Consider the following 10992-nt stretch of genomic DNA (forward strand, 5'->3'; position numbering starts at 1 on the left):
ACTGCAAACAATTCCACATGGAGGGACCACTGAGTTGTAAGGGGTACGGTTACATGGGGAGAAGCCGGCAGGAACCACACCCCTGAAGGCCATCTACCTGAACCACTGGAATCGGTGGTTCTGGCTTTTACGCGAAGCCTCTGCACCCTCGTTGCATCCTAGAACGCTTCCTGTTCACTGGCCTTTTACACCCCTCCCAGCCTTGGGCTGAGCGTTCTGGTTCACCTGCCCACCTCGGGCTCAGCAATCCAGCCTCAGTCTCTCCATCAACACTTCCCCCTCCCGGTGCTGGGGTGCTGGGTCTGGCTGTGTCCCCAGGCGGCTTGCAGCTCCGGAGATTTGCACCTGCTCCCAAGCCTCCTCTCCCCTGGGATTCTGTCCATGTATAGCCTCTGGGCTTTCTTCCTTCCTCTCTAACTGCTTCCTCTACCGGGAGCCGCCCTTTAGAGGTCTGGATCCCTTGAATTTTGGGGTTAGTCTTGCTTCTCTCCTCATTCTGTCCTTCTCTGTCTTCTCTGGGCATTTCCCCTCATTCTTGGGGTTCCGGTCACTTTCTTTAAGCTAATGTGCATTGAAAAGCTCTCTCTCCTGTACTGCCTTGTATCCTGAGCTTCAGGTCGCATAACCACCTGTTTACTCAACCTCTCTCTGTTCATGCCTCCTGAACACCTCAAGCTCAGCATGCCCAAACTGCCCTGATTATTATTATTTTTAAACAGCTTTTGGGAAGCACCATTTATAGCCCAGAAAAGCATCTCATGATAAGTGTTCAATTCAATGGTTTTTTTTTTTTTAAACAAGTTTGCAGAGTTGGGAAACTATCAAAACAATCCAATTTTAAAACATTTCCATCACCCCCCAAAGATTCCTCTTGCCCATTTACAATTACTTCCTGTCCCTCTGCCCAGATGTGGCCGACCAGTAGTCTAGTTTCCATCTCTCATATTAGTGGAGTCAGATAATACGTGATCCTCTGTGCCTGGCTGCTTTGGCTCATGGTTTTGAGGTTCATCCTTGCATCCTTGTCGTAACATGTATCGGTGCTTTATTGCCGAGTCATTTCTCATTGTATGGATATACTACATTTTGTTTACCCATTCACTGATTCACAGACATTTAGAATTTCCACTCTTTGGCCATGATGAATAGTGTTCTAGGAACACTGGCATCAAAGTCTTATGTGGTAAATTTATATTTAACTTTCAAAGAAACTGCCAAACTGTTCTCTAGTGACTTTGTGATGTGTTTCAGTCAAGGGCTTCACCATCTTCCCAGTTAATGCTTCAGAACCTGGGAAATCCTTCTTTACTCCTCTCTCTCCATCTTTCCACATTCCATTTCTCACCAAGCCCAGTCGATTCTATCTCCCAGATATCTCTAGTACCATTTCCCCATCCTCACCCTCACTATGACTCTCCTAACTTGGGCCACTGCTACTTCCTGCTTTAGCAGCCTCCTCACTCTTCTCTCTGCCTACCCCACCTTCTCCAATCCATTGATATATTAAAAAAAAAAAAGTTTGTGAAACATTTGATATGCACAAAAGAATAGAAGAAGCCATAAATAACTTATGGGGCAACAATAAAGTAAAAGCCTTATTGGCCTGCCATCCAAATGGAGACCTGACTGTTGCCAAAACTGTAGAAGTGCCCTGTGGGCTTTAATGCACCCAGTTCTTCTTCACTGGCTCCTTATTGTTCTTAAAGTTCAAACTCATTAGCTGTGCAAGCTCCTTAGAAACTTTGAAATCCTTTCCCAGGAATCTCTCACCATTCCTACCCCTATCCTTCTTACCATTCAGGTTCTTCAAAGTCACCCTCTCTTGGACATGTAAGATGCTCCCCAAGCACTGGGTGTTTCTCTTATCACAGCTCCCAGTACTTTGTAGTCACAGTTGCTCATTTTTTTTTTTTTTCCCAATTACACACAGGTCTGAGAGGCCAGTGTATCTCCCATGCTTAGCACAGTGCTTGCATATGTTAGATGCTAGAAAGCATTTTCTGAGTGTTTAATGGAAATTGACTCATACATACAGATGAAGATGCTTGTTAGATATTTGAAGGTCAAGAGAAATGTCTAGGCTAGATATATTGCTTTGGGAGAATGAAATCATATAAACGAAAGTTTAAACCATAGTAGATGACACCGCATCTAGAGGGCGAAGGGTACAGTGGGATGTTACAGGAGAGGCGAACAGGTAGAAAGGGGCAAGGAGACGCAGGGAGCAGGGGGACCTGAGTCAACAGGAAGGTGGGCGGGGGTGGGCAGAGGGTAGTCTCTATGAGGTGCCAGAGGTCACAGCGTGGAAGCTTCTGAGAGGTCAAGGAGGATGACAAAAATACATTGGGTCTGGATATAGGAATCGCTGACCAATCTAGACAGCATATTAAAAAGCAGAGACATTATTTTGCCAACAAAGGTCCATCTAGTCAAAGCTATGGTTTTTCCACTAGTCATGTATGGATGTGAGAGGTGGACTATCAAGAAAGCTGAGTGCCGAAGAATTGATGCTTTTGAGCTGTGGTGTTGGAGAAGACTCTTGAGAGTCCCTTGGACTGCAAGGAGATCCAACCAGTCCATCCTAAAGGAAATCAGTCCTGACTATTCATTGGAAAGACTGATGCTGAAGCTGAAACTCCAGTGCTTTGGCCACCTGATGTGAAGAACTGACTCATTGGAAAAGACCCTGATGCTGGTAAAGATTGAAGGTGGGAAGAGAAGGGGATGACAGAGGATGAGATGGTTGGATGGCATCCCTGACTCAATGGACATGAGTTTGAGCTAGCTCTGGGAGTTGGTGATGGACAGGGAAGCCTGGCATGCTGCAGTCCATGGGGTCCTAAAGAGTTGGACATGACTGAGCGACTGAACTGAGCTGAACTGGAGGCCCGTCAGGGCTCTGAAGGCGCTGAGGCCGGAACGCTATGGGTTGAGGAGGGATGTATTTGAGGAAAGAACGTTTTTAGTGTGAGTGTCGGGGAGAGGAGATTTTGAGGAGGTTGGGTTGCGGGATGTGCAGATCTGAAGGAGGGTTCTGATCTTTAGGACAGCAGTGAGCTAAGGTTTCATTTAAATGGTTTTGAGTATTTTCTCTGTCCCAGACACAGCGTTGGGGTGAGCGTGTTTTCAGCTTGTGGGAAAGATCCGACAGAGTCCCTGACTAGTGAATCACTGGAGCGGCAAGATTTACAGGGTCCGAGGACTGGGCATGCAGAGACTCAAGGAAATAAGGCGAGGGTGGATATCGAACTCTTGCGGCCTCCTTCTAAATTCAGCGAGTTTTTAGCCTAATGTGTTTCCTTCCTTCGATTTTTGATTTTTGAGAGGCACATGGATCTGACTTCTCCATCTGTCCATTTCTGTTGGAGGGCGGGAGGGGAAGAAGGTGGGAAGCTGAATCGCTTAAGGCCCCCTTTCCCTCACGTTTAGCCACAGTATGTAGCTTTTATTCTCATTTCCGCCTCCTCCTGCTGTTCCTGGTCTGTGTACAGTCACACCTGTAAAGCAGGAGATGTCTTTCCCAGGTTGGTTGAATTTTTCCTTTTCTGTCTGATGAGACGTTCATGAAGTTTGAAGTCTTGGAAACAGCCTGGGAAAAGGGCCTTATAGCAAGGGAGGGGGAACGTCTAGGTTTAGGACGTTAAGAGTTTTGACAGGTGTTTGCCAGCAGAGGGAGCCCCAGGGCTGGGCGAGAAAGCTCAGACTGCGTGCGTACACGCGCGTGCTGACTCCATGGAGCATAGCCCAGGCTCATCTGTCCACGGGGTTCCCCAGGCAAGAATAATGCAGTGGGTTGCCATTTCCTACTACAAGGTATCTTCCCCATTCAGGTATCGAACCCGAGTCTCCTGCACTGGCAGGTGGCTTCTTTACCATTGTGCCACCTGGGAAGCACAGACTCCTGGGGTTTAAAAATCTCAGTCCAGAGGGTTTTTGGGTTTATGGGTTAAGATAAGAGAAGATGAAAGAGGGAAGGAGGAAGGAAGAAGACTGGGCTCACAATACACCAACATATACACAGAAACAGTTACACAAAAATCACATAACCCCATCCCCCACCCCTCCCTCCACGCGCTCAGTTTCTGCTTCAGTCCAGTGATTCCTAAAACTTGCTGTGCAATTAAATCATCTGGGGGAGGTAAGGGCAGATTCCCGGGCCCTGGAATGGGAGCCATCAAGGTTGGGACCCAGGAATCTGTATTTTTGCCAAGTGCCCAGGAGATTCTGAAGTAGCCTTTAGACAAACAAACTGGCAAACACCTCTGGGTAGTTAGGTAAATATTTCAAGTAGAGCTTGTTTGAGACTGAATTTAATGGCTCCAGCCATCAACATGTTGAGTGGTAATAGAATGTAATCCATGGATGCTGTTGTGACTGAGTCATTTCCTTTCTTTCTTTCCTTCTTTTTCTCCCCTCTCTCTCTTCTTTCCTTTCCAAGTAATTTTTGTATTCATTAATATAATACAAAGTCACATGATATCAAAAGGCTTATAATGCTAACAGCAACCCTTGCTTCTCCCTTCCCCATGCCCAGGTCCCTTTCAAGGGCAACCACATTTTAAAATCCTATTTCCTTCCTCTGATTAACTCCATATTTTAAAACATTTACTGCCGTTCTTGATTTTGTAACATTAGAAATTATTTATTGATTTCCCACTAAGGACTATTAGGACTTGCCATTTTATTTTACAACACACACAGATGCTCATTCCCTTCCAGCTAGGTTCCTAACACTATTAAATCACAATTTTAATTAAATCATTAGTCAGTGTTCATATTATGATGACTGATTTTTTTTTGCAGCTCAACAGTTTGCTGTACTGTGATTGCGTTTCTTTGTTTTCCTCTATGCCCTCTCCCCCCACCAGGAGTTAATAATTGTCTCATTTTTGTTTGTTTGCTTACTCAGTTGTCATGTTCTCCAAATCCTCTGGTAAAAGCAATACAGCTCAAATAAATGGGTCCAATTAATTGGATAATCTATATATTTTTTCCCTCGGAGACATTTGTTTTGGAGCCCCGGGTCCTCCTGTTCCAATCCAGACTAGGAGCTTGATAGGCTGGTAACTGGGACCTCCTTTACCATCCACCTGACCACCCCAGCTCTTTTTGGCTTACTTCCTCATGAATAACAGGGAACTGAATGTGGGGTGCTGTTTCACATCGAACACTTGTGCATGGACTTGGATCCACCAGACCCTGACCAGGATGTCAGCTCTGCCAGCGTCCTTACTTTACCCTCGTCCTGATTCATTGTTTGGCTGAGGAAGGATTATTTTCTTCCGAAACTGGAAGACGTTGCTGTATTGCCTTTCAGTTTCTAGCTTCCAGTGTGGATACTGAGAAGTTCAATTTCTGTTTGGACTCCTGATCTGGCTTTGTGAGCTGTTTTTCTTCTCTCTAGAACTTTCGGGATCCTCCCCCCCGCCGCCACCCCCTGGTGTTGTAACATTCCTAATTATGTGTTTTGAGGAGACAGTTTTGTGTTTTGTTTTGGTTCATTGTGTTGAACACCCACTGGGTCCTTTCAATATGGAAATTAAAATCTTTCATTATGGGAAATTTTGGAGAAATTATCTTTCTGGTTAATATATTCCCCTCCATTTTCTCTGTGTTCTCTTTTTGGACTTATTAGAAGATGTCAGAGCTTCTGGATGGATTGGATCTTGTAAACTTCTTATTTTTTTTGTCCTAACTTTCATCTCTTAACCTTTCTGTCCTACTTTCTGTGAGATTTTGTCAGTTTTATCTTCCTGTGTTTCATTTTAATTTTTAAATTTCCTGTTATATTTTTATTTTACAAAGCTCCTGTCTGTGTGTGACTACTTTTTTTTTTTTAAACAAAACACTGACTGCTTGATCTTCATTGATGGACACACTGCCTTCTTTTATCTCTGAGGGGCTATCAGTGTTGTCAAGGGCTATTGTTAGTAATTTCTTCTGACCCTCAAATATCAGTATGTATAATCTTTTTCCCTTTGGTTGTATAGTTTCTCCAAGGAGGAATGGTTCATTCCTCTGCCTACAGTGGGCTGGAGTAAGGAGAACGAAGAGGCGTATAAGTTGGGCTGTGTGTGTTTTGGGAGCTAAGTCAGGATAAGGGGCTGCGCAATCTCATCTTTCAGTGTGGAGGCTTCCTCTCATCCTGTTTCCAGCTCTATGCCTGAACCACCTTTTGCTGTGTCTGATGTCCCTGAGTCTGGCACCTCTTTAGCCAATTTCTGCAGAAAATAAACTTTCCTCCTTCTTGGAGGGCCCATCTCTTCCTCTGCCTGAAGGTTTCTGGTGCCCTGATCCTAGAGATTCTCCTGGGCTCTGTGGCTTCTCATTGCCCTCCTACCAGGGGCTGTTGGGGTTCAATAGTCTCCAGTTGGCCAAGTCACTTATCCCTCATCTGTTCACTTTCCATCTTCTGAAAGGGCGTTGACATTTCTCATCTATTGTTTCCATGCTGGTTCTCTTTTGTTCCTGTCCCTTATAGCATGCACATTATTCTACTGGGATCGGTGTACTTTGTAAGGGAGTAGAAATAGATGTTTGTTCCACTGGAATGTTTAACCCTAGGAAGCTCTTTTGCGTAGCCTGATAGGCTTTTTTGAGAAGCCTATAGCAGTGCCATCTTCTGTTCCTCCCAAGATACCCAAAAATCAAGACTGTGGGAGGGAGACTTTTTATTAAGTCATTTGAATGGAAGAAAAGAAGGGGGAATCTTTCATTTGTTCACTCAGCCTTTTTCCCCAGATATTTATTGAGCTCTAGTAAATTTCCAATGTGCTCGGTGCCAGGAATGTACAAGCTGAGCAAATGTCTGGTGTCTTCCTTCAAGGAGATGGAAGGTAAGTATAAGGAGGGTAGGCAAGGAAGTCAAAGCTCACGGTAGCATAATAATAGCTGTAGTGCAGTAGTAAATCTCAGGTCACAATTGTGTAATAACAATGTGTATAGGGTGCTTACGGGGAAAGAGTAGGGTAGCCAAGTCAGCCCGAGGCAGTGGGAAAGCTTTCTGGGAGGAAGGGATCCTGGGGCTAAGTTTTGAAGAATGAGTACAAGTTACGGAGATGAAGAAATTGGGGGAAGGCTGTACCCAGCGGAGGGAGCTGTCTGTGATTAGATAAGGACTCTAGAGATAGGTTGAGATTTCAGAGTGACCTCAAGTAGATTGAAGTGGCTGGAGCAGGGGTCAATTTGGGGAGAGGCCTGAGTCACTGAACTATAAATATTCACATTAGCATGATGCTGGGACGAGTAATGAAAGCTGCAAAAACCGTAATATCTTCTTCTCTCCGTGAATTTGAGCAAATTAAAAGAAATTATTTGTATTAATAAAAGGAGGATACCATGTGATTATATAAAGAGATAAGATATGTAAAGTGCTGGCTCAATAGTAGGATTGTAAAGTATTCCAGCTCTTTCTTGACAAACCTGCCTTAAACCCTTCTATTCGCTCCAGTTTCCTAACAGTTGTAAAACAGATTCTAGAAAAGCTTAACTATTAAAATCTTTTCCCTCTTTCTGTTTCTGCCAGATAAGGATTACTTAAGCATCTTTTAACTGAATATTTTATTTTGTTTAATCAGAAGATGCCGTGATGATAAGTTCTTGGGTATTTGGGGCACTTTTGTATAAAGTTTCTTGCAAGGCTCCTGGGTGGAACCAACATAATTGAGTTCCAGTCTCCCTCTCCTTCACTGACATATATGTGACCTTGGACAAGGCCCTGCCCGTCTTGGCTTCAGTTCCCTCACCTGGCAAACAAGAGGAATTAAATTAGATTACATTTAAGATTTGTTCCAGCTCGGAAATTGGATACATGGAGCTTTTTAGCTCTACTGAAATTAGTATCAAGAAAGAGCTAGGATTTTTGGATTTTATTTTCATATCATACATAAGAGGGAAAGGCAATTCCTTTCAAATTTTGGCAAGCAAGCAGAAGTGAGATTCTTCCATCTTTCCTCACTTCTCCCGCCCTTCTTTCAGCTTCTGACTGTGATTTACTCACACAGAACCCAAAGAAAAATACTGGCACTAAAAGAAAAAAAAATTCAAGTGTGTCTCTTTGAATTGGTAAGCTCTGTTGGAAAATTTGGGGGAGCAGGACTCTTCAAAGTCAACTGTTGTGAAAACACACCAGCGTCGTCTATAAGCAGTTTCCAAAGCGTAGGTTTAGCAGTTTTTAATCCCCTCAACTGACTGAACCCTTCTGGGTGGTACTGTCTGTTGATGGCAAGGGAGGATTTGGGTAAATGGGGGTGTGGAGGGTCTCTAATGGACCTGAAACCAGGGTGTTTGGATTCTGTCTGATCAGATGCTTTTAAGGCTCAGAAGTTCAGTATCCTGAGCAGCAGGCTGGACTGGGATTAAGGAATAGACGAACAGCACAGAAAGAATTTTGATAGATCACTTTAGGCCTCCCTTAGTCCTTTGAACAAGACTCTTTGAGATAAAACATGCCTTATTCAAAGCTCTGGATCTCAATATTAAAAATATTAAACTAGCGGATAACTGGACGCAAAAAGCAGGTATCGCCACTGTTAGCAATTCCCAAGATACAGCTGAGTGTTTGTGCTCTGTCATCGCTTTAAAGCCAGTTTATAAAAACACAACCTGCAATCTTTGTATGATTTCAACAGACCATGCAGACAGTTTTAAAACTATTTTTGCAACTTTTAGTTCCAACTTAGCTTTCTGTCCCAAAATGATCAGAATGTGCTCAGTGCCAGTAACAGACATCTGGTCCCATCTGTGTTTTATCGCATCTTTCCTCCTTGCACAGTGCAAAGCTCATCGGGCATTTCTCTTGGGTTTTTTGTTATCTGTTTTTGACCAGCATTTGACATTGAAGTCTCTTTCAGCCCAGCCCTCCAGTTTATCCCAAATAGATGCATTATTTCAACAGCAGTTTTTCTGAGGACCTACTATGGACTAGGCCCTGACACAAATGGTGATGCTATTGTATATTACTGTGATTTTAAAAAAGTCTTACCTTGGGATTTCAACCAAATTTGACTTCTTTTTATTGATCTCGTTTTTCTTTTTGCTTCTTTCTCTCCCTCTCCCTCCTCCTCTGCCTTCCCTTCTGCTTCATCTCTCTCTTCCTCTGCGGTTTTCCACTCTGGGGAGGGGCAGGATTTCCTGCTCAGAAGTTGGCTGGTTTCTGGGAGGAGCCAGAAGACCTGAATCAGGACTGCCACCTGATACAAGAAGGTGAAACGCGGGCCAAGAAGGCCCTTATGCTAGGACTGAGCTTGCAGCCAGGAGGCGCCAGGAGTCAAACCCCAAAGGTGAGCCAGAAGGGGCCAGTCCTGGGCATTGGGCATCAGGGCTCCCCAAAGGACAGAGGACCCCGGCGGCCGCCCATGGTGGGAATGCTTGGAAGTGGTCCTGGCAGTGGTTGCCCTGGAGACCTGTCCGTTGCTACTGCTAGCTCTAAACGTGCCAGAGGCACGCCAGGCAGAACCCCTGTCCCACCTTTAGCAAGTGCTCACTCTCAGGTTCCTGGCTTTGCCTCAAGGGAAAGTATCAAAACAAGAACTGGGTTTGGGCAGATTTTCCTTTCTCACCATGAGAGACCAGCAATCGAATGCGCTCTGAGAGGCTGTGTGCCTACGTTTCTTAACTATCAACTCCTTAGGAATCATTGAGATGACTCATAGACCACTATGGTGCTCACATCAGAGGAAGTGTGGCGTGGACGGCAGAGGGCAGACAGGGCACATGTGGGCGGGGGATTCCACGAACAGGGGCAGTGATTCCAGCCTGATTCCTGCCAGCTAGTGATGGAGAGTCGTACCCCAGTTCAGAGGTCTCCATTCTTTCGGACTAAGGCACGGGCAAAAAAATGTACTTTCTTCATCCATGTATGTAATCTCTATTCAACAAATATTTAATGAGCACCTGCCTATTGCCAGACAGTGGGTTGGAAACTGGTTGTGACCTGAACTGCCCTGGTGGGGAGTATAATTGACATGGGTTGTTGCACTCTGATGTCTCTGTGACTTGGGGACATCCGTTAGGAAGGACTGGAATTGTTGGGCTCTAATGTCTTCCTTGTAGTAGCGTCACTGGGCAGATTTTGGATAGTCATCTGTTTCTTAGCCAAATAGGAACATTGGTTCTTTTGGACACCCGTCTACTCCTTCAATATCTACACATATCATTATCTACGGGCTCCCAGTTCTTACAGGATGAGGACTTTTAAGTCTTATTTTTCTTTCAGGAGCCAGTTGTTTTATCTGGAGAACCATTAAGTTCTATTGATTTCTAGCTTGCTTGCCTTCTAAGCCTCTCTGAAACTGTCTGGTCACGTACTGGGTATTTTCTAAACTGCCAGGTTTGGATTTCAGGGTTTTTTTCCTCATTAAATTTCCTAATTCATATTTGATCTCATAAAAAAAAAAAAAAAAAACCTATGAAAAAGACAAGTCTCCTTTTATTTCAACTGTTGGGTCTACTCCAGAATGCTCTTTGAAAATTTCCTGAAGTCTGTTTTCATTTTTAATTTTTGTCCACTATATCTTTAAAAGAAAGGCTTTTGGAATTGTTTTTTTGTGCTATGTTTTCTATTTTTTTCTTGCCTTCTTAAGGCACTTTCTTTTTTCATTTTACACAGTTGAGTTATTTAAATTTTTCCTTTCTTAGCCCTGCTATTTTAATATATTTTTCTCCAGCTGAAGGATTAACAATTTACTGAACTAGTTGGTAAAGATCTAGTCCAGAACAACAATTACCCAATAAAATCCTAAGTTATATAAAAAATTTTTATGTGACTTTCTAAGATTTAGGAAAATCCTTAATTTTAACTCTTAATATGGCTCCAGACCTGGGTTTTAAATTTTAAGTTCTTTAAGCCTGCCTTTGGCTTAGCAAATTTACAATGTAATTGTTTCTTTTTCAAATAAAACTCTGACAAAAGGGCTCCTATAGAAGGTCAGGAAAAGGTGAGTGGAAGAGAGAGAAATGAAATAAGGTTGCTTTCAGAAAATACTAGAGTCT

The 10992-nt window shown here is 43.7% G+C and overlaps 1 protein-coding gene across 1 annotated transcript in view; it reads left to right on the top strand.

The window, feature by feature from the left end:
- Positions 1-9264, top strand: part of C16H1orf74 (chromosome 16 C1orf74 homolog) — a 104760-nt gene extending 95496 nt beyond the window's left edge. Inside the window, exon 3 of the mRNA XM_052653679.1 lies at positions 9127-9264. The gene's annotated coding sequence lies outside the window, so the exon portion shown is untranslated. The remainder of the gene's footprint in view (positions 1-9126) is intronic.
- Positions 9265-10992: the final 1728 nt, after the last annotated feature.

This window comes from Budorcas taxicolor, chromosome 16 (assembly GCF_023091745.1).
Source record: "Budorcas taxicolor isolate Tak-1 chromosome 16, Takin1.1, whole genome shotgun sequence".
NCBI lineage: Eukaryota > Metazoa > Chordata > Mammalia > Artiodactyla > Bovidae > Budorcas > Budorcas taxicolor.